Raw genomic sequence first — 24,898 nt, forward strand, 5'->3', positions numbered from 1 at the left:
TAAGGTTGTGCATACCTCCATTAGATGTATGAGGTTGAGTCTTACCTGGTGCCTCATAAGTACTTGTAGTGTCCTAATTTTGAGCATTTTCAACTAGCAAGTCTAGATACTCCATTGCTTCATCATGGTCTTTATTTTCAAAAGTTCCATTGCACATCAATTCCACCATTTGCCTATCTTTAGGTGTTAATCCTTCATAAAAATGTGAAACCAATCTCCATGTTTCAAAACCATGATGAGGGCAAGTATTAATCAAGTCTCGATACCTATCCCAACATTGGTAAAATGTTTCTCCTGGTTTTTGAGAGAAAATGGTGATTTGTCTTTTGAAAGAGTTTGTTTTGTGAGATGGGAAAAACTTCTTTAAAAATTGTTGTTGCATTTCATCCCAAGCATGAATAGATCCTAACCTAAGATTTTATAGCCATGTTTTAGCTTTATCTTTTAATGAAAAAGGAAAAAGCTTTAATCTGATGGTGTTCATGCTACAATTTAAGTCATTATAGGTGTTACAAACTTCTTCAAATTCTCTCAACTGCAAGTATGAATTTTCTAGATCTAAGCCTTGTAAAGAAGGTAAAAGTTGAATAATGTCTGGCTTAAAATTAAAGTGAGATGCATCAGGAGGAAAAATTATACATGAGGGTGCACTTGTTCTTGTAGGATTTATGTGGTCTCTAAGTGTTCTAACTCGGTTATTCTCATTATTCTCATTATAAAGAGACTTGTTATCTTCTTCGGCCATTTTTTCTAAAAATGATGAGGATACCCTACAAACTCTACCACTTAATGTACGTGACCAAACTCTTATGCACGTATAGGAAGAAAATAAAAGGAAGAAGGAAACAGAACAAAAAAAAAAGTTAGATACAAGAAAAGTGAAAGTGAAAATAAAATAAATATTATAATTTATACAAGAATTTACCTCCCTGGCAATGACGCAAAAAACTTGACACGGTCAAAGAGTTGATGTCTTATCCCAAGTGCAGGAGTGTCAAAGTAATAAATAACCCTACAAGATCAGGGTCGAACCATAGGGAGGTGGACTATATAAATTATAAATAATAATAATAATAATAAGAACAATAACAACGATGATGGTGGTGGTGGTGGTGATGATGATGAGTTAAAGAGGACTTTGAGATGTAAGATAATTATGAAGATTAAACAATGATAAAAACAAATGTCAAGGTTAGAGGATCCACTAATAGTATTAGAGATAAGTAACGAATAAACTCTTTATAAATTATCAACATGATCATATTAATCATCTTATTTACGTAACACCATACTTATAAATTTTATTAGGTATTCATGATGCTAACTTATGTTGACAACAAATCAAGTTTCTCTCATAACAACGATGTCGGCCGAAGACTATGCAGAATCAAGTATTTGATGTATCAAGTGTTATACAACACCAATCTAGATTAACCATTTAACAAGCAAGGTATTAAGAATTAATAAAATAAAAATGATAAGACATGTTAATAGCAAGTTGTTTAGGATATAAGTATTAATGTCCATATTGAGTTTATATTATACTTATCCTAACACAATTAGTGAAACCTTTTCACCTTGACATAATTAACTTAGCTAGACATTATGAAGAAGAAAAACATAAATAAACAATATAAGAATATAAACATGATATAAGTTAACTAAGTATAGTACAGGAAATGAAAAGCATGAACAAAAGATTAATGAAAGCAAAACTTAAGCATTACAAAAATATAAAGAGAGAGAGCAAGAATATGATCTTCATCTGAAAAAAAAGATGCCTAAATGAATGACAAATACCACTTTTTATAGGCTAAAATTCAGAACTATTCATTTGGTAATTGATTATTGATGTAGTGGCCAACTATTGATTTAGTGGACTTTGTGGACAACAACACTCAAACATTTTGGCTGGATGAAATGACATTGATGCAATCAAAATTTGGCAAAGTGTTCTTCATAACAGTTGTTCAAAATTGCCTTGTACTTCCACCCATAAATTTTGAGAGCATTTGGATCACTATAGCTCGAGATATGTCTAAAATACTGAGTAGTGCTGCTAGTGGACGTGGTGGATAGCCCTCAAGCTCGTCTGGATGAAATGTCATTTCTACTATTAGAATTTAAGCATGTCTTCTACATGAAAGTTGTTGAAAATTGTCTTTTCCTTCCACCCACCAAATTTCACGTCATTTGGCCTTCTAGAACTCTAGATATGAGTAATATTTTGAGATATACCTGTATTTAAAATGAGCATTTGCCATAAATTAAAGGTACCTTATAATATCAGACTTGTTATTATAAAACATGCTCTAGTTAAGGAGTTATTGATACTTCAAGTGTAAAATAATTATATAAAACCTTGATAAAAATACACTTTTAAGTACTAATCATGTATCTATTAGTATTTTACAATTTATCGGTATTTCTGATTAGTATTTAAAAGTGATGTTTATCAAGGTTTTATATCATCATTTTGCACTTGAAGTATCAATAACTCCTTAGCTAAAACATGTTTTATAATAACAAGTCTAATACTATAAGATACCTTAATATATGGTAAATGTTCATCTTAAATATAGGCCTATCACATAAATCAAAGGATTGATTGATGAATTCAACCACTGAAATTTTGAAGATAAAGAAGGGTGAAGCTTAGAAAAGAGATGTTAGTGCAATCCAAACTAGAATACTATTTGGTAATTGGGTCATATCTCGAGTTCTAGATGTCCAAATGATCTCAAATGTTTACACAGATTTAGTAAGACATAGGCCTACAACTTTCATGTGGACACCAAGAACTATGAAGGCAAGTCCAAATTATAGCAACAATGGAGAAGTCCGAATCTGTCCTGCAGCCCAGACACTGTTCAGTGTTCAACCCATATCTTGAGTTCTAGAAGTCCAAATGACCTCAACTTTTTTTTCCTAGAAAGCTAAGAGAATTTCCTATAACTTTCATGAGTACATATGGTTCCAGTTCTGATGTTAGCAATGATGTTTTATTCAGACAAGAAGATAAGGATTTTCACCAAGTCAAGATGTGGCCACCCACTCAACAATTATTCATCAAATCAATAGTTCTAAATTTTGGCCTATAAAAGGAGGCATTTGCCATGCATTTAGGCATCTTGGTGTTCAAATAAAGATCATGCTCTTGCTCTCTTTCTTTGTATTTTGTAATGTTTAAGTTTTATTTGATGTTATATTAATCTCTTGTTTATGCTCTTCATTTCCTTTCCTTTATTTGTATAATTATGTTCTTATCTTGTTTATTTATGTTTCTTTCTTTCATTATGTTTAGCTAAATCTATTATGTCAAGGTGAAAAGGTTACATTAATGGTGTAAGAATAAATATAGTATAAACTCAACATGGACTTTAATGCTTGATATTAACATTTTTTATATTTATTATCTTGCTTGCTCTTAATACCTTTCTTGTTAAATGGTTAATCTAGATTTGTGTTGAACAACCCTTGGTACAACAGATGTTTGGCACTTTCATAGTCCAACCGTATGGTATAACCTATACCTGTGCTATGAAAGGAACTTGATTTGTTGTTAACATAAGTTATCACCATGAATACCTGATAATATTTACAAGTATTGACATTACTCGAATAAGATAATTAATGTAATCATGTTAACAATTATAATCTGATTGGAACCTCCTTTGTGTGTGCTTTCCAGTTGAATAATAAGAGTTTATATTATACCTTGACATTTGTTTTTATCATTGTTTATTCCTTTCAGTAATCTTCCATCTCAAAGTTCTCATTAATTTCTTCCTCTTCTCCTTTTTTACTACTACCACCACCACCACCACCACCACTACTACTATGTACATTCTTGTCATATTTTATGTACATTAAGTATGCTCTGTGTTTGATCAAGGATCCTGACATTGTTGGTCTTGCCTTGTTCATTCGCATCATAAATCTATTTATATTATATAATATATCTCTTTGATCTTTTCATAAACTCAGTATATAGGCTGGAAACTTGTGAGCTGATCTTTTAGATCATTCTCAGGTATAACAACGCCACGTACTGAGTATTATTATTATTATTACTATTACTATTATTGTTATTATTATTGTTGTTATTATTATTGTTGTTGTTGTTGTATTGTTATTTATAATTTATACAATTAACCTCTTTGTGGTTTGACCCTGGTCTTGCCGGGTTATTTATTACTTAGACACTCCTTCACTTGGGAGAAGACATCAATCTTTTGGTCGTGTCAATTTCCATCGGTGTACAACAATTTTTATTACCAGATTGTACATGTTTTCGTTATCTATCCATATTATAAATACTTAAAATCACAGCAGGATATACAAACAATAACACCAATTCTATTTATCATATTAAAATCACATAAAATTAATATTTCCTTGTCATGTAACAATAAATTAACGTCATTACCATTACATTAAAGTTAATTTTGTCCATAAATATTATATTATAATTTATGGCATTACACATTCATGTTGTGTAAATTAATCAAAATTCTCTTCTATTTTTTCTTTAATTTCATCATCGTCATCTCCATCGCAATATTCTACATTGATTTCATCGCTATCATCATGTTTATCGACTTGTGTATGTCCATTGCTTCTTAAAACACCATTTAACTCCTCAAAATCAACATCAACATCAACAAAAGTATTCTCAGCAACTTGAAAATTTGAATTTTCTTCTAAATCGTTAGACAAAGCAACTTGATATGGATTAACTAACTCATCAAGTTGAAAGACATCATTTCTCACAGTTAATTCATTATTGCCATCCTGAACAACCTAGACATGACCTTTGAGTTTGGTTTTCACTACGTATAACTAATCAACTCTTGAACGACCCTTTCTAAAGGAAGAAATTTATGTGTAATAAACTTTTTGGCATTGCTTGGAGAAAACAAAGACATTATCGACATTAAGGAGTCTAGCCTTTGTATTAATTTCAATCAAACCATGATGAGGATCTACTCTAATTCTTCTGTCAATGATATCATACCAATAACATTTGAATAAAAAGACTCTATTCTACTCGCTATGATATTACAACTCAATGACCTCTTTTAACTTCCCATAGTAGTCAATTTTAAACTCATTAGAAGTCGATTATTTAATATAAACTCCACTGTTATATGTCTTTCTACTATGACCATATTCTTCAGTATAAAACACATGTCCAATGATAAAATATCTGTTATAGCACTTCACCTTTGAATTAGGACCCAAGCCTAGTAAATTCAAAGTAACACTAAGATTCTCACTCAATTGATAAACTTGGTACATGAGCTACATCTCCATCATAATTAACAAGAAATATGTAATGAAATTAAGTATCTTGAGAGATAAGAATAATTAAATGGTCCTTACATATGTTCTAAACCATGTGGAGAATTATTCATCTTGTAATTGAAAGATTTATGATTTAGTCAGTTATGAGTTTTGGGATAGTAAAAATTGATGATATTGAATATGAGGAATTCAATAATCTATCAATTTATAATAGTACAAGAGATAAATTATTCAAAAGTAATGACATTTAAGTATTATACTTACTGAATAAAGGATCTCAATTCATCATAGTTAAATAACACATAATTATGCGCTTGTCTATATTCTATTTTTATCAAATATCTTCCCTTCACAATATTTTTTGGTACGGGTCATCCAGGATGGGAGAATATTGATAAGTTCTCACTTGAAGGCACTTCCATACTATTGTCAATCTTGGAATGCGGTTAATTCTTATTCTCAAGTGAGGCTCGAAATAATATGAGATAAACATTGAAGGTCATATTGAAGCTTCAACATTCACCTTGTTTTTTTTACATTTTCCTTAAGGTTTGTTGCTACCTAATTTTTGACTCATGTTTTGATAAATTTTCAGAAAAATCCAAAAATAGAGAAAAACAACGAAAATCTAAAAAATATGTTTTTTTAATATATTTTCATCATTTTAGCATTTTCAACGTCGTCTAAAAAAGAATTTAAATTTTTAAGGGTCTTTCGAACGCGTTCGAATTTTCAAGCGTCATTTTTAAAATCATTGATTTTCCTCATCGAGTCGACGTTGATATTGCTCGTTTTTTAAAAATACAAAAAAATAAGAAAAATCAAAATTTACAAAATAAAATAAAATTGGGAGACCTAACAACATATTTGCCTATAAATAGTAGTTTCCAACACTTGAATAAGGAGAGGGCAATTTTGAAAGAAAAAAAATACAAAAAAAAAGAGGGGAAAACCTAACCCTAAAATCTATCTCTACCAAGCCGGCCGCCCCCCCTCCCTTGGCTTTGAATTTTTTGATCTCTACCAAACCTTCAGCCTTACACTATCTCCTCCTCCCTTGCCCTCTGCCAAACGGACACAAACTCTTAACACCTCACCTCATAGAAGACAACCCCTCTCTCCCTCTCAGCTGCTCCTTTTTCTCTAGCTAAAGCCAGCCAAGAAAAAAAAACCGTTGTCCCATTTCATTGTCCCCCTCAAACCAACCTCCATTGTTTCCCCATTTCCTTTCTCCCTCAGCATCGGCGTCTCCTCTCATCGCTGAACACAGCTACACTACCAGCTGTAGCACCATCATCACCGGAGATCTAGCGGCCGACAGATCTTCCCTCAATAGTAACGACCCAGCTTCAATAGTACCCACAGATCCGCCTCTAGCAGCGACACCCATCTCATCCGTTCCTCTTCCTTGCCGGAGACCCGAAGTGGAGGAGAAGAAGACGAAACCCATAACAACTAATCCGCAGTGAAGCAAATCCGAAGAAGGAGAAGGGAGAAACAGACAGATCTAAAAAAGAAAAAAAGCTGAAGCAGATTTTAAAGACAAATGAAATAAAAAAACTAAAACCAACTGGTTGTTGTGGTTTTGGTTGTTTTTTTTCAGGTCACCTCTTGCGAAGAAGATGTTTCCGATCCACTGTTTTGTGGCCTTCATCGGCGGCAGCGTGTGAACCCATGTGCCGCCAGAGGCGGTGGCGCGTGGAGCAACTCGCCACCACTGTTCATACGGGTCCAGAAGGTCTTCCATGCAATTTCTGGAATTTTTAGGGGTTATTTTGTAAATTTGAAATTGTGTAATGTGATTTTTGCTTAGTTGTTTTGAGTTGTAGATGTAAAAAAAGAAAAGAAAAAAAGAAAAGAAAAGAAAAGAAAAGAAAAAATATAGTGAAAGTGTATGTCTGTGTTTGTATTTGTTTTATGGATTTGTTATTTTTTTATATATATTTTTTATGATAAAATTGCAAAGGCAAAAGAAGAATTTAATATTTTGATTGGCTCATGGTCCAAAATTATTAACTTATACGTAAGTTGTATTTCTAATATCCGATGAAAAAACAAAATTTTAAAACTTCTTTAACCCGTCAAAGCCACGAAGTAGCTTACCTCAGGTAGGGTGCGTTAGGGGTGCTAATACCTTCCCTAACTACAACCAGTCGCTTACCCACGAATCTCTAACAAGACCAGTACATCCGGTTTCCTAATAGCCTTCAATAAATTACTAGGTGGCGACTCCCAATGAAATCAAAGGCAAATGCATAACGAAAAAATCACCAGCCGATGCCGCGCTGATTTTGACGTGCGACAGAATGACGACTCCGCTGGGGAAGGTACTGTTTCTAACAATATTGGACTAAGCTTTGTGTATTTGATGTGTTTAAGTTTTTTCAATTTTATCTCTCTTTTTTAATATTTGTTTCCATGCATTTTATATAATTGTTTCATGCATCACTTGTTTTAATTTTGAAAGCACACACAAGCTTCTAGGTTAGGTGGGGAACTAGCGATCTGTCCTAAGACTATTGGTCAGGGTTCAGATGCGTGAAATAGCTAACTCATATCTGAGTGCCTGCTTGGTAATGATGGGTATACGTGCCTTAACTATTCATTACAACGCCCCCCATACTGTCTTTATGAAGAACGTCACTAGGCAGATATGAGACCCTTTTGAGACCAGATAGAAAACCTACCCATGTTCACATAATGAATAAAACTTGTCCTTAGGATGTATGTGCTATCATTATTTGCATAAGGGCAAACCCTTCTTGAAGCATCTTGAACTCAAGACTTGTGGGTGACACAATGGCTGTCACTTAGAAAATTTTCATTGTAGAGTTTGGGCAAAAATCATGATTTTTGTTCCATCATACAAGAGTTACGACCATATTGTCACCCCTCGAAGGGCGAGTTCATCATATAGATTACATGTTCATACATTTGTCATGCATGCACTGGAATGAAAAGTAGGTCCCCTGCGAGTCTACAACACCCGACTTTGAATGAAAAAACACGAAAGATGAAGAGTGTGCTTGCCGTAATGTGCATTTTTAAGAAGAGTTGGAGTTTCTGAAGACATGTGTGACTCGTCGCTAGCTTACTCGAGCAAATACTAAAAAATAACTTTGGGGAAGTTCCTTCCAACTGACCGTTCATCTTTGTTCAAAACCTAACAATGACTCTGCCAGAAGAAATTGGGGGCAAACATGGTCAAGAGCCTCGACACAATCATGCATTTCTGCAAAAGCTTTGGTGGGAAGGCCAACCGAAGGGGAATTACACCATCGGTGCATATTAGAGCCTATTCTTGTTCTGCAAAAAAAAAAAAAAACTACCTTTGTTTGATCATGCCTGCAAAACTTATTGATTTTTTGTTTCAACCTTTTCTAGTTTTTGTTGGTAATTTGGCTCAAAATTCCACAACACTTTCCTTGTCAAATGAGCCTTTATTGTTAATAAGATCATGTGCTTATAACATGCCTTCATTTTTGTTGTTGTTTCATGCAAATAACACATTGAGCATAACCGTTAAGCATGAAACCATCACACCAAGAATCTTTGGGTGTGTTTTCCTTTTCTTCCAAAACTATGCATGATCGCACAGGTTCACAAGGATTTTTGGGAATTCAAAGTTTAGTACAAAAACAGAAATCATGTTGATGTTTGTCCAAAACAAACGAGTTCTGGAAATTTAGGTGATTCTTTAGAAAGGTAACCATACACCTAGAAAACCTAAAAAAAAAACAAAAAAACAAAAACAAAAACAAAAAGAACCCATGAAGTGACTTCAAAAGCTGAGTTTTATTTGAATGAATAATGAGAAATCACATTATATACTCACATGAAAACAAGGCTTACCGATCCTAAATGCATGAGTTTGAAATGAAGAAGGCCATCTTTGATAATCTTTTCACGAGGCTAAAATATATCATTTGCAATCCCCTTTTGAACCTAATGCTTCTCTTGAGATAAATAACCTTGGCTAGGATCACACCCCATACTGGGGGCAAGTGCGATGACATAGAGAAAACCCCAATAATTGAAAATGCCTAAGCAATACTAGGGGGCATAAGAGAAAATTCGTAATCATCAAAGGTGCCCAAACAAAGCTAGGGGGCATGAAGAAAAATCCAAAGGATCCAAAAGTTTTGAGTATATATATATATATATATATATATATATATAATATGATGATGCTCAAAACAATATGAAGAAAACAAAAGCAAAGAGAAAGAGCCCAAGCCCATCACTAGGGGGCATGATAGATAATTTTCGAAAGACATTCAAATGACAAAAGGTCAAGAAACAAGCACAAGTGATCCTTAGTCTTCAAATCCCTTAAATACTTTTCGAGCTTGTAAATATCCTTTTTCTTTATGACCAATAGCCCAAGCCTACATTACGTACCTAATCAAGCCCTTTCTGATCAAAGGCAAGCAATTTGGATCGGTAGGCAATGCTTTCTCATGCGAGCCAAATCATTATTCATGCAAATAAAATAAATGCTTCAAAAATCGGTTCTCTGTAACCCTTAAATTGAAATTTGAACCATATTTGACCAACCAAATGTCACTTCGTATTTTTCACCACAAGCAAAACAAAAGGTTTTCATCACCTCTGATAACCTCTCCATAGGAATCACTTGAATTTCTTCAGAATGAGTTCACTTTGAATCGACATCAAAATGATTTCTGTGTCTGGAATAGCTTTGAAATTCCAAAATTTTTTGCATGAAAACAAACTCATATTGACCATAATGCATTGTTTTCAACATTGTCAGATCGGTGTTTCATCATCATCTCTTGGGTAGTGCATTTTCTAACCCTACCTCATTTCGAGTGCGCCTTTGAGTCCTTACCTTTTTTTGTGGGTGACTTTGAGCCCTCACTTCTCGGGTAGTGTGTTTTTTAACCCTACCTCATTTCGAGTGTGCCTTTGAGCCCTCACTTCTCGGGTAGTGCGTTTTCTAACCCTACCTCATTTCGAGTGCGCCTTTGAGCCCTCACTTCTCGAGTAGTGCATTTTCTAACCTTACCTCATTTCAAGTGCGCCTTTGAGCCCTCGCCAACATTTTTCTGGGTAAGCACCCATTACAACGCGGCCAATTCTCCATGTTTTTTTATCTGGGTAGGTCACCCATTACAATGAGACCATTCTTCCATTTGGGTAGTCACCCATCATAATGAGACCACTCTTTTCTTTTTCTTGGGTAAGTCACCTATTACAACGCGATCAATTCTTCATGTTTTTTTACCTGGGTAGGTCACCCATTACAATGAAGCCATTCTTCCACTTGGGTAGGTCACCCATTGCAATGAGACCGCACTTCACATTTTTTCCATTTAGGTAGGTCACCCATCACAACAAAACCGCTTTTCATATTCTTTCCACCTAGGTAGGTCACCCACTACAATAGACCACTTTTTACACTTTTTTTGGTTTTTGTTTAATGAGGTCGCCAATGTAGCTTTGGTTAAAGGGAATCTCCAGATGGGATTTCAGGTTAATCAAATTACACACATTTGTTTTTTTTTGGTTTAATGAGGTCGCCAGATGGGATCTCATGTAGCTTTGGTTAAAGGGAATCGCCAGATGAGATTTCAGGTTGATCGAGCTACACATATTTTTTAGTTCCAGTTGAATGAGGTCGCCAGATGGGATCTCAGGTGGCTTTGGTTAAAGGGAATCGCCAGATGAGATTTTAGGTTAACCGAGACACACACATTTTTTTAGTTCCAGTTGAATGAGGTTGCCAGATGGGATCTCATTTAGCTTTGGTTAAAGGAATTGCCAGATGAGATTTCAGGTTGATCGAGCTACACACATTTTTTAGTTCCAGTTGAATGAGGTCGCCAGATGGGACCTCAGGTGGCTTTGGTTACAGGGAATCGCTAGATGGGATTTCAAGTTGACTGAGCTACACACATTCTTTGGTTTTGGTTAAAGGAGGTCGCTAGATGGGATCTCAAGTTAACCAAAAAAAGAGAGAGAGAAAAAAAAACTTAGAGAAAGTGATAAGAAAAAAGAAGAAAAAGAGATTAAGGTCTTTAGATAAGTGGATTTAACAAGTTAGGAAGACAAGTTTTTGTTTACAAAGCTTACTAGGCAAAACATTGAGGAGTTTTGCTTCGTAAGCATTGTAAAGAGGGGGCATCTGTTGCTACCCAATTTTTGACCTATGTTTTGATAAATTTTCAGAAAAATCCAAAAATAGAGAAAAACAACGAAAATCCAAAAAATATGTTTTTTTTAATATATTTTCGTCATTTTAGCATTTTCAACGTCGTCTAAAAAAGAATTTAAATTTTTAAGGGTCTTTCGAACGCGTTCGACTTTTCACGCGTCATTTTTAAAATCATTGATTTTCCTCATCGAGTCGACGTTGATATTGCTCGTTTTCAAAAAATACAAAAAAATAAGAAAAATCAAAATTTACAAAAAAGAAGAAGTTGAGGGACCAAGTTGGGAGACCTAGCAACATATTTGCCTATAAATAGTAGTTTTCAACACTTGAATAAAGAGAGGGAAATTTTGAAAGAAAAAAATACAAAAAAAGAGGGAAAAACCTAACCCTAAAATCTATCTCTACCAAACCGGCCGCCCCCCCTTCCCTGGCTTTGAATTTTTTGATCTCCCACAGCCCCTGCCATTTCGGCTCTCTTCATCTTCCTCACAACAGCTGACCGAAACCTCCAGCCTTACACCATCTCCTCCTCCCTTGCCCTCTGCCAAAGGGACACAAACTCTCAGCACCTCACCTCACAGAAGACAACCCCTCTCTCCCTCTCAGCTGCTCCTTTTTCTCTAGCCAAAGCCAGCCAAGAAAAAAAAAAGCCGCTGTCCCATTTCATTGTCCCCCTCAAACCGACCTCCATTGTTTCCCCATTTCCTTTCGCCCTCAACATCAGTGTCTCCTCTCACCACTGAACATAACGACACCGGTAGCTGCAACACCGTCATCACCGAAGATCTAGCGGTCGACAGATCTTCCCTTAACAGTAATGACCTAACTTCAACACTACCCACAGATCCACCTCTAGCAGCGACACCCATCTCGTCCGTTCCTCTTCCTTGCTGGCGACTCGAAGTAGAGGATAAGAAGACAAAACCCATAGCAACTAACCCGCAGTGAAGCAGATCCGAAGAAGAAGAAGGGAGAAACAGACAGATCTAAAAAAGAAAAAAAGTCGAAGCAGATTTCAAAGACAAATGAAATAAAAAACTAAAACCAACTGGTTGTTGCGGTTTTGGGTTTTTTTTTAGGTCATTGCCGACGTAGGAAGACAAAGAAGAAGAAGAAGACGTTTTTGATCCACGGTTTTGTGTCCTTCATCGGTGGCGGCGTGTGAACCCACGCACCGCTAGTGGCGGTGGCATGTGGAGCAACGCGCCACCACTGTTCATACGGGTCTAGAAGGTCTTCCATGCAATTTCTAGAATTTTTAGGGGTTATTTTGTAAATTTGAAATTGTGTAATGTGATTTTTGCTTAGTTGTTTTGAGTTGTAGATGTAAAAAGAAAAAAAAGAAAAAAAGAAAAGAAAAAAAGAAAAGAAAAGCAAAGAAAAGAAAAAATATAGTGAAAGTGTATGTCTATGTTTGTATTTGTTTTATGAATTTGTTATTTTTTTTTATATATTTTTTATGATAAAATTGCAAAGGCAAAAGAAGAATTTAATAATTTAATTGGCTCACGGTCCAGAATTATTAACTTATACGTAAGTTGTATTTCTAATATCTGATGAAAAAACAAAATTTTAAAACTTCTTTAACCCGTCAAAGCCATGAAGCAGCTTACCTCAGGTAGGGTGCGTTAGGGGTGCTAATACCTTCCCTAACTACAACCAGTCCCTTACCCACAAATCTCTGACAAGACTAGTACATCCGGTTTCCTAGTAGCCTTCAATAAATTACTAGGTGGCAACTCCTTACGAAATCAAAGGCAAACGCATAACGAAAAAATTACCAGCCGATGCCGCTCAGATTCTGACGTGCAACAAGGTTGAACAAGTATAAGTACCTGTATGGAATTAAATGAATGTTTTGAATTAAAAAAAACTATATAATTCTAATTACAATGCATGTGTAATCCCTAATCTCTTGAATGGATCTAGCTATATATATTGGATTGGGCCTCTAACTTTTACCTCAAATGGTAGATGTATGGATAGATGCTCTATTGAGTTGAAGAACGATGAAGGGAATATTATCTTAAGTTTGTAGCTTGTCTAGACGATATTCATTTCAAGTCTCTCTATGTGTTGTGTCTATAACTTTTTGAAGCATATATCTTAAAGAATTGACTTATCTTTATGAGTGCATCCCATATCCCATTTGATAATAAATCCTAGTAAGCTAGTGGAATGAGTATTTGCATAAACATATGGTAGTCATGACTCTTTATTCCATACAATCTATAATTTTCCAAATTCACCAACATTGATATGTTCGAAGCTTGTCTAATAAGAAAACACAGACTCTTAAGCCATTGGTAGAAAAGCAACTGTGCATTCTTGTCTTAGATGAATTTGGTTATAGGCTTTGCGACTCGTAATCCATCATAAACCAACTCCATATTTTTATGGTGACAAAATAAAGATATATCCTTCTAACCTTGATGTTGTCATTTATCTTTCCTTTCACATCTATAATCATGTTAAACATATTTTCAAACATGTTCTTTTCAATGAGCATGACATCATGGTTATGGAAGAGAAGATTGGTCTTTCAATAATGAAGCTCTCAGAAAATACTTCTCTTTACCCAATTATAGATCAAACAAAAACTAGAAAACTTCTGCTTATTGGAATAGAAACCAAATACAATGTCATCGTACTAAGACACCACATCATACAATTCTTCACCCGACAGTAGTGGTTGTACAACATCCCTTTCAACTATACCAATAAAGAAGTCGTTACTATACTTATGATTTGTTGGTAAGAACTACTGGTGGAAAAAAAAAACATGTTTTACCATCATTTGTTAATGTGAAGACTTTGTTATTTTGCATACAGTATAGACATGTTAGTTTTCCATACATGCTTCAACTAAAAACCATTCCATACATATAAAAATAATTGCTAATCCACATTACAGCTCCCTTCATCTAAAAACTCTATTTCCTTGATAAATCATAAGTCAAGCCTCGAATGATCACAATTGTCTTAACTCATTAATCAATGGTTATAGACAAGCATCTATATTCCAACCCGGATTATTAGGACTGAGTATGACTGTAGATAAAAACATGAATTCTGACCATATACATATCCCTAGTGGCAAGTTGTAAACCATGAGTATTACTGACTAACAAGAATAAGGAGCAATAAATTACCCGAATGTATGAAATCCATTTATACATAATCCAAGACACACGTTTCTTGATTCCACTAAAAAATAAGGATGAAATCTATTAAAATGTTTCCAGGCTTTACCATTAAAATGGTGTACCATCACTCCATCCACCGTATCATGTGAATGATGCCATGCCATGTGCTAAACAATCTTTGGTGGCATGAGTAACCTTTGTAGTATAGGTGTGGTTGAGAAGTATCTAGTTTTCTATGTGCAACAAGAGTCCTTCCCCTACCAGTTCTAGGTTTATAATGAGCATGCTCACATGTTTTGCACTCGGTCAACTTTGTATTTTCAAGGTAGTACAACTTGCAGAGGTTTGAACACATGTTAATTTTTTGGTATTCTAGGTCATGTGGTTTCATCATGGATTTAACAAACATATAAGTTCTTTTTCAACTTATTTCTTTTAGGTAAAATGCTTTTTACCCATTCAATAATTCTATGATAACTGGCTTTACTCAACCCATGGTGAACACTTGTGTAATGACTAATAATTTACTGTGATTTATACCCATCCTATAATGGTTCATTGAAATCTTTCGAAAGATAAGAAACCTTGGTCGTGTCTGTATTGGGTTTTTCATTTATGATTACTATTGTTATCTACAACTCTATGCACATTGCTAAAAATAAAAGTTGACTTAACCATCCTTTTTACCATGGTCTTGTGAGGAACATATGGTTCTCCATATGCAAACCAACAAAAGTATTTTTCCATGAACCTTTTTTTTATATAGAAAATGCATCGTTATAATAGCTAGATTGAGAAAGTTTTTATTCTTACACCTCTTACATGGACATCTAATAACGGTTCCATTAATATTTCTTGGATTAGATAGTGTGTAATTAATAAAACCTTGAATCCCATTACAATAATACATCCTATGCAACCCTTCGGGTGAATCTCAATACATCCATGAATGATCATCCATTATTTATATAAAACCTATATAGAATATTGATGACAACATGTATAAATTAATTACATAAACTAAATAAATTTGAAAACATTGGTTTAACTCAAACTTATTTAATCTATTTTAATAGTATTATTAATTCATTATCAATTATCTATATAAATTTAAATATCTATATATTTACCAAAAATTTCAACTCAACAATAAAACTAAAAAAATATAAAACATACTCGTTAAATAAGTCATTATTCCTTTCATCACAAAACACTTAAGCATAAATTCAAAATAAACTTCATCAATTTACAAATAAATATAATTTTATAAAATCTCAAACAAACCCTAACATGTACAAATCATACATTCATACAACAAATTTCTATGGAAAAAAGCTATAAAATAAGTAAGCACTTAAATAAAATACATACACTACACAAATATACAATAAAAATCAACGCGGAAATCCTCAATAAAATTTGAATTAGAATAGGGATGCTCATAAACTAAGTGTTGGGGTGGCTATATTTATAGCGGAAGGTTGATTTGTGAATTTTTTTTTTAGGGGGGGTTGTGTTGTTTGTTACAAAGAAAAATGGAGGAAGAAGAAGAAATGAGGGAGGGGAGAGAAGGGTCGCTTGCCAGGTCATAAATTAAAATATTATAGATGGATTTACTGATGGAATTAACTCGCTGATATTTTTATCTATAAAAGTGACATGTCATCATACTTTTTTATTTTTTTTTCATTGTAATTCCTTTGGTATATACCGAGAAAATATTTTTGTTGTTGTTTACTGATGGATACAACGAGAGAATAGTCTATCGGTAAAGTTCACCGTAATCTACTAACAAAAAATTTCATAGGCTGGTCCTTTTATATTTTCTAATTTTCTGGTAGTGTTTATGCAACCCGTGATGAAGCACACGCACCAAGTCAATATATATATATATATATATAGTGTTGCATACTTTAACCTTTCATATTAGCTTTAAATTTACATCACAACTAAGACACCATTTGGTAATGCGTCAGCTTCTATTTTTTAGAGTGACTTTTGCTTGAAAAAAACAATAAATTGATTTTTTTTAAGTATTTTTTGATATGCTGATATAAAAAAAAAACATCAAAAATTACTTTGATGTGTTTTCAATTGAAAAACACCATACATCACATTACCAAACACACACTAAGTTACTTCATGTAAGATGGGCATTCTTTAATTATATGGCTTTTGTTTTTAGGAAAATAACAACTTTGAGGGTGAACCTTAGCAAGTAGGTATATTGCTCATTTTACCAGTTTAGGCTCAAAGTTTAAGGTTTGTTCATGAGAACATATTAAAAAAAAGATGAGAAAAATAGGAAAAAAAAAAAGAACAAGGGAGATGGAAGTAGAATAAAGTAGAGGGGTAGGGGGTTGAAATTTGTTTGAATATATACTTTCCTATTTTAACTTTTGACTTTGATTGTTAAAAACTAGCTAGCAAGTATATATATTGAGGAGAATGTCTTCCTTTTTTTTTAATCTCTTTTTATGTTATTGATGAACCATGTTTTTATTAGTATATCTTTACCAAAAAAATGTTGAATCAATAAAGATTTACATGTATAATTTTTCTGGAAAACAAGCACGTCCTAACGAGGATGTGCTGGGTCTGGCGCTAGACAGTCCCATCCATGATTGGGCATGTCAATGTGCCAAGCCTCGGGCATGCCCAGGGGAATGACCATCCTCTGTTAGACACACTTAAGGGATGAACCAAGCATCTCTTGGGCTCATCCAAGGGACGAACCCACCTCTTTTAAGCTCACCAAGGGAAGGACCCACCTCCCCTAGGACTAGCCTAGGGGAAGGGCTTAACCTTCATGAGCTCAACTACATATGGCATCTTGAACCCTAATTTTCCCACACCTTTTAGGTGTATAAAAGTCCCTTAGGGACCCACCATATTTCCATCAAACATTAATACAGATGCAAGAGATATCTTTCCCTCATTAAATGCTATTAAGGTAAAATTACACCTAAAACCCTCATCTTCACAAAAGGACAAGTCTCATGGGCTATAAATACACCATGCGACCTTTAGAACAACGATTCACAATCTTTATTTTCTACTACATTTATATTTTTAGAGCATCTCTCTCTAGAATATTCTTGTATTTTCTCTCTCTCTAAAAAGATACTTAATATACTTATTTAAGCTTGGAGAGTCCCCACCTCCACCAAAGAAAACCTTTTGAAAGTATTAGCCACGAACCACCTTATCCTACTAAGAATTTAGTATAAACTATCAACCTCATTGGCTAGGGAGAATGGATGAGATTGCTAAGACCAATTGATTAACCAATTATCCAACCTGAAAGCCCTATTCTTAGACTACTTGGATTTTTAGGACTTCATCAATTATGCCATTAGATTCCTCTCACAACATACAAAGTGATTAGTACTTAAAAGTGCATGTTTATCAAGGTTTTATATCATCATTTTGCACTTGAAGTATCAATAACTCCTTAACTAAAGCATGTTTTATAATAACAACTTTGATATTATAAGATACCTTAATTTATGGTAAATGCTCATCTTAAATGCAGGCCGATCACATAAATAAAAGGATTGATTGATGAGTTTAAGTATTGAAAGTTAAAGGACAAAGAGATGGCCAAACTTAGAAAAGAGATGTCGGTGCAGTCCAAACCGGAACATTGCTCGGTAATTGGATCATATCTGGAGCTCTAGATCTCGGATTTAGGTCCATTTTATATGGATGGAAAGGTAAGACAAAGGCCTACAACTTTCATGAGGAGCCCAAGATCTAAGAAGGCCGTTTTGAAGTCCAAATTGAAGGAACAACGAAGAAGTCCGAAGCTGTCCTGCAGCCCAGACACTATTTAGTGTTCAGCCCATATCTAGAGTTCTAGAAGTCCAAATGACCTCATCTTTTTTTTGTTGGAAAGCTGAGACAATTTCCTAGAACATTCCTGAGGATTCTGGGCAAATTATGATGTTAGCAATGACGTTTTGTTCAGACAAGAAGATAAGGATTGTCACCAAAGTCAAGATGTGGCCACCCACTCATCAATTAGTCAACAAATCAATAGTTCCAAATTTTGGCCTATAAAAGGAGGCACTTACCATGTATTAAGGCATCTTGGTTTCCAGATCAAGATCATGCTCTTGCTTTCTCTCTTTGTATTGCTTATGTTTTGCTTTCATTAATATCAAGTTTATGCACTTCATTTCCTTTCCTTTGTCTAGTTAACTTCTTTCTCATTTATGTTCTTGTCTTGCTCATTTATGTTTCTTTCTTTTATTATGTCTAGCTAAGTTAATTATGTCAAGGTGAAAAGGGTACACTAATGGTGTAAGAACAAGTATAATATAAACTTAACATGGACCTTAACGTTGGATACTAACATGTTTTATATTTGTTATCTTGTTCACTTTTAATACGTTGCTTGTTAAATGGTTAATCTAGATTTATGTTGTGTAACACTTGGTACAACAAATACTTGGTACTTTCATAGCCCATACTGTATGGTATAACCGACACCTGAGCTATGAAAGGGACTTGATTTGTTGTTAACATAAGTTATAATCATGAATGCCTGCCAACATTTACAAGTATTAGCTTTATTCGAATAAGATAACTAATGTAATCATGTTAATAATTTATAATCTGATTGGAACCTCCTTTATGTGTGGTTTCCAATTGAGGAATAAGAGTTTATATTATACTTGTTTGAAGTACCATTAGTGGATCCTCTAACCTTGACATTCGTTTATATCATTGTTTAATCCTTACATTAATCTTCCAACTCAAAGTTCTCATTAATTTCTTCATCTACTTCTATTACCACCACTACTACTACTATTATTTTTATTATTATTGTTGTTGTTGTTATTTACATTCTGTAATATATCCCTTTGATCTTTTCATAAACTCAGTATATAGGCTGGAAACCTGTGACCCGATCTTTTGGATAATTCTCAGGTGTAACAACGCCACGTACTGAGTATTATAATAATTATTATTGTTATTGTTATTGTTATTGTTGTTGTTGTTGTATTGTTATTTATAATTTATACAATTAACCTCTCTGTGGTTCGACCCCGGTCTTGCCGGGTTATTTATTACTTCGACACTCCTGCACTTGGGAAAAGACATCAAGCTTTTGGTCGTGTCAAGTTTTTGGCGCCGTTGCCGGGGAGGTAAATTCTTGTATAAATTATAATATTTAATTTATTTTCTCTCTTCACTTTTCATTTTATCTAACTTTTGTTTTGTTTTGTTTTGTTTCTTTTTGTTCTCTTTTCTTTTCTTCCTTTTATTCTCTTTTTACACGTGCATGCGAGTTTGGTCACGTACATTAAGTGGTCGACTTTGTAGGGTATCCTCATCATTTTCAGAAAATATGGCCGAAGAAGATAATCAATCGCTTCATAATGAGAATAATGAGAATAACCGTATGAGAACACTTAGAGACCACATGAATCCCACAAGAACAAGTGCACCCTTATGCATAGTTTTCCCTCCTGATGCATCTCATTTTAATTTTAAGCCAGGCATTATTCAACTTTTACCATCTTTTCATGGCTTAGACTTAGAAAATCCATACTTGCATTTAAGGGAATTTGAGGAGGTCTGTAATACCTATAATGACTCAAATTGTAGCATGAACACCATTCGATTAAAGCTTTTTCCTTTTTCATTAAAAGATAAAGCTAAAACATGGCTACAAAATTTAAGACCAGGATCTATTCGTGCTTGGGATGAAATGCAACAACAATTTTTAAAGAAGTTTTTTCCATCTCACAGAACAAACTCTTTCAAAAGACAAATCATCACTTTCACTCAAAAACCAGGAGAAACATTTTACCAATGTTGGGATAGGTATCGAGATTTACTTAATACTTGCCCACATCATGGTTTTGAAACATGGAGATTGGTTTCACATTTTTATGAAGGTTTAACACCTAGAGATAGGCAAATGGTTGAATTGATGTGCAATGGAACTTTCGAAGATAAAGACCCTAATGAAGCAATGGAGTACCTAGACTTGCTAGCCGAAAATGCTTAAAATTGGGACACCACAGGTACTTATGAGGCACCAAGTAAAACACAACCTCATACATCTAGTGGAGGTATGCACAACCTTAGGGAAGATCATGACCTTCAAGCAAAGTTTGCATCTTTAGTTAGAAAAGTCGAAGCACTTGAATTGAAAAAGAGTGGTCAATTAAAATCTGTTCAAGACATTGTGTGTCAAATCTGTGAAACCAAGGAACACTCAACAAATGATTGTCCAACTTTGCCTTCTTTTAAGGAATGCCTCCATGAACAAGCCCATGCTTTAAACAGTTTCCAAAGACCTAACCATAACCCATACTCCCAAACGTATAACCCTGGTTGGAGAAATCACCCAAATTTCAGTTGGAAGAGTGATAGCAACAATGCACAAACTTCACAGCCACCGTTTCAAGCACACCATAATTTTCAAAATTCTCATGGATATGCACCTCCTTATGCTCCACCTCCTAGAAGAAATTTTGAGGAAACATTGCATTCATTCATTGAAAAGCAGGAGACAATCAACACTCAACTTGCTCAAAGCATGACAGATTTTAAAGATGCTCTTGCAAAATTAACATTTGCTCTCAGTTTCCAAGAGAAAGGTAAGTTTCCATCTCAACCACAACAAAATCCAAAGGGGCAATACAATGCAAATGCAAGTGGTTCTGGAAGCCAACACATGGATCAAGTCAAATCAGTCATCACTCTTCGTAGTGGTAAGGTTATTGAAAAACCCATTCTTGAACCTTGTGAGAAAGATGATGAGTCTATCTCTGAGGGTAAGGAAGGGGTTAAACCTGAACATTGCAAAGAAAAGACTGATTCCCCGCCAGCACTTCCATTTCCTCATGCCATGACCAAACAAAGGAAAGTCAATCACAACCCTGAAATCTTTGAAATTTTCAAACAGGTAAGGATCAATATACCGTTGTTGGATGCTATTAAACAGGTTCCTTCCTATGCTAAATTTTTGAAAGATTTGTGCACTGTGAAGAGAAAACTGAATGTGAAAAAGAAAGCCTTTTTAGCCGAACAAGTAAGTGCCATTCTTCAAAACAATAATGCTTTGAAATATAAAGACCCTGGTTGTCCTACAATTTCTTGCTTTATTGGAGAACATAAAATTGAAAGAGCCTTACTTGATCTTGGAGCTAGTGTGAATTTACTTCCATATTCAGTCTTTCAAAGTCTCAATCTAGGTGAGTTAAAACCAACCTCTATAACTCTTTTACTTGCTGATAGATCTATAAAAGTGCCTAGAGGAATAGTTGAAGATGTGTTCGTACAAGTTGATAAATTCATTTACCCTGTAGATTTTGTTGTCTTGGATACACAACCTGTTGAAGCATGTAATTCAATTCCTGTCATTTTAGGACGTCCATTTCTTGCCACTTCTAATGCATTGATTAATTGTAGGAATGGACTGATGAAGCTATCATTTGGAAACATGACATTGGAGATGAATATTTTCAACATTTACAAGCAACCTGAAGATGATAATGATTTACAGGAAGTGGACTTTATTGAAAAATTAGTTCATGATCAATTTCAAACCACTTCCAGTGAAACTGAGATTGATGAATCTGATGATTTGCAAATGGTCTACTTTCAGGAATCAAAGGCATGCAATTGGAGACCACAAATTGAAGAATTGCCACCACGATCAATTGAGCCCATACCTTCAAGTGTTCAACCACCAAAACCTGAATTGAAGCCGTTACCATTTAATCTCAAATACTCATTTTTGGGAGAAAATGAAACTTTTCCGGTAATAATCTCTTCCAAACTTAATGCACATCAAGAAGGTAAGTTATTACAGATTTTGAAAATGCACAAAAAAATGCATTAGGATGGACCATAGCTGACATAAAAGGAATTAGCCCTTTGATTTGCACACACAGGATTTATTTGGAGGAAAATGCTAAACCCTCTAGAGAAATGCAACGAAGGCTTAATCCTAATATGAAAGAAGTAGTGAAAAATGAAGTCATTAAGCTTCTAGATAATGGAATCATTTATCTTATTTCTGACAGCAAATGGGTAAGTCCTACCCAAGTTGTACCCAAAAAGTCTGGAGTCACTGTGATAACGAATGAGAAAAATGAGTTAATTCCAACTAGGACTGTTACTGGTTGGCGCATGTGCATTGACTATAGGAAACTTAATTCAATGACTAGAAAAGATCATTTCCCTTTACCTTTCATGGATCAAATCCTAGAAAGAGTTGCAGGTCATGAATTTTATTGTTTCCTAGATGGCTATTCAGGTTACAATCAAATTGAAATTGCATTGGAAGATCAAGAGAAGACTACTTTCACATGTCCATTTGGTACTTTTGCATATCGAAGGATGCCTTTTGGATTATGTAATGCACCATCCACGTTTCAAAGATGCATGCTTAGCATATTCAGTGATATGGTTGAACGTTTTCTTGAAAGTTTTATGGATGATTTTTCTGTTTTTGGTGATTCATTTGATGATTGTTTGACTAACTTAGAAAAGGTTTTGAGCAGGTGTGAAGAGAAGAATCTTGTATTGAATTGGGAAAAATGTCACTTTATGGTAACAAACGGCATTGTACTTGGTCACATTGTTTCATCGAAAGGAATTGAGGTTGACAAATCTAAAATCGAGTTAATTGCCAACTTACCAACACCAAAATCTGTTAAAGATGTTAGATCATTCTTAGGACATGCTGGTTTTTACAGAAGGTTTATCAAAGATTTTAGTGTAATATCTAAGCCCTTGAGTAACCTTCTAACAAAGGATAATATTTTTGAATGGACTGAACATTGTGAAGAAGCCTTTGTTAAACTTAAAAACTTGCTTACTTCTGCTCCTGTCATTCAACCTCCTGATTGGTCATTACCTTTTGAAATAATGTGTGACGCTAGTGATTATGCCGTGGGTGCTGTCTTGGGACAAAGAAAAGATAAGAAACCTTATGTGATTTACTATACAAGTAAAACTTTAAATAGTGCTCAAATGAATTACACCACCACTGAAAAAGAATTACTTGCAGTAGTATTTGCTTGTGATAAATTCAGATCTTATCTTGTTGGCTCACCTGTTGTTGTTTTTAGTGATCATGCAGCATTGAAATATCTTCTTTCTAAGAAAGATTCTAAGGCTAGATTGGTGCGGTGGATTTTGTTACTTCAAGAATTTGATATCACAATCAAAGACAAGAAAGGCACCGAAAATGTTGTTGCAGATCATTTGTCAAGATTGACAACAGATTCGAAATCTGACATCACACCAATCGATGACTACTTTCCCGATGAATCTTTATTTTCCGTTTCTACGATGCCTTGGTTTGCTAATATTATTAATTTTCTTGTTTCAGGACAATTGCCAGCTCATTGGAGTACCCAAGACAAAAGAAAGTTCTTGAACGAAGTGAAGAACTTTTATTGGGATGACCCTTATTTATTCAAATATTGTCCTGATCAAATATTTCGAAGATGCATCCCTGACAATGAGGTAAGTAGTGTCATTAAATTTTGTCATTCTGAGGCATGTGGGGGTCATTTCTCATCAAGAAAGACAACTGCAAAAATCTTACAAAGTGGATTTTATTGGCCCACCATGTTCAAAGACTCACATGCATTCTGCAAGACTTGTGAAAATTGTCAAAAGTTGGGATCTATTTCAAAACGTCACATGATGCCTTTAAATCCTATTCTTGTCATTGAGATCTTTGACTGTTGGGGTATAGATTTCATGGGTCCATTTCCTCCATCATTTGGTTTCGTGTACATATTAGTCGCAGTAGATTATGTTTCAAAATGGATAGAGGCAATTCCAAGTCGAAACAATGATCACAAAACAGTGATAAAGTTTTTAAAAGACAATATTTTGAGTCGATTTGGAATTCCTCGAGCCATAATAAGTGATGGTGGAACACATTTCTGCAACAAGCCATTTGCTTCTTTAATGAAGAAATATGGAATCACACACAAAGTTGCCACCCCTTATCACCCTCAGACAAGTGGACAAGTAGAGCTTGCTAATAGGGAGATCAAACAGATCTTGGAGAAAACGGTGAACCCTAATCGGAAAGACTGGTCTTTAAGACTTAATGATGCACTTTGGGCTTATCGAACTGCATATAAAACATCATTAGGTATGTCACCTTATAGACTAGTCTATGGAAAACCTTGTCACTTGCCGGTGGAAATTGAACATAAAGCTTATTGGGCTATTAAAGCTTTCAATTCAAACATTGATGATGCTAGTCAGCTGCGAAAAT

General features: G+C 34.5%; 1 pseudogene; it reads left to right on the forward strand.

Moving 5' to 3' along the window:
- Positions 1-227: 227 nt before the first annotated feature.
- Positions 228-338, forward strand: LOC118029519 (small nucleolar RNA R71; annotated as a pseudogene).
- Positions 339-24,898: the final 24,560 nt, after the last annotated feature.

This window comes from Populus alba, chromosome 11, assembly GCF_005239225.2.
Source record: "Populus alba chromosome 11, ASM523922v2, whole genome shotgun sequence".
Lineage (NCBI taxonomy): Eukaryota > Viridiplantae > Streptophyta > Magnoliopsida > Malpighiales > Salicaceae > Populus > Populus alba.